Here is a 319-nt window from a genome sequence, read left to right as displayed (position 1 = left end):
TCTCTCTCTCTCTTTCTTTCTCTCTCTCTTTTTTTCCCTCTTTTCCACACTCCCTGCATAGATCTTGCGACCTCAAGTGACAAGAAAGACAACAAGAACAATAAAAAGAAGAGCAATTATGATGATGATGTGCCGTGTGGTGTGTGTGTTGGCCGTTGTGCTGTGCTGTGCCTGCGGGTATACCATGGCGGCTGTTGCTACTGTTAATGCTGGACAGCCAAAGGCGGTGATGGCTTTTTTTGGTATTACTTGGAATTATCCTTATACAACTGAGCAGTTGACAGCCCAACAGGGTAAGAACGTGACATGTAAAACAGAA

Source organism: Trypanosoma theileri (assembly GCF_002087225.1).
Source record: "Trypanosoma theileri isolate Edinburgh chromosome Unknown TM35_Tth_47_V1, whole genome shotgun sequence".
Taxonomy (NCBI): Eukaryota; Euglenozoa; class Kinetoplastea; order Trypanosomatida; family Trypanosomatidae; genus Trypanosoma; species Trypanosoma theileri.
Note: the sequence above shows the minus strand (reverse complement) of the source record.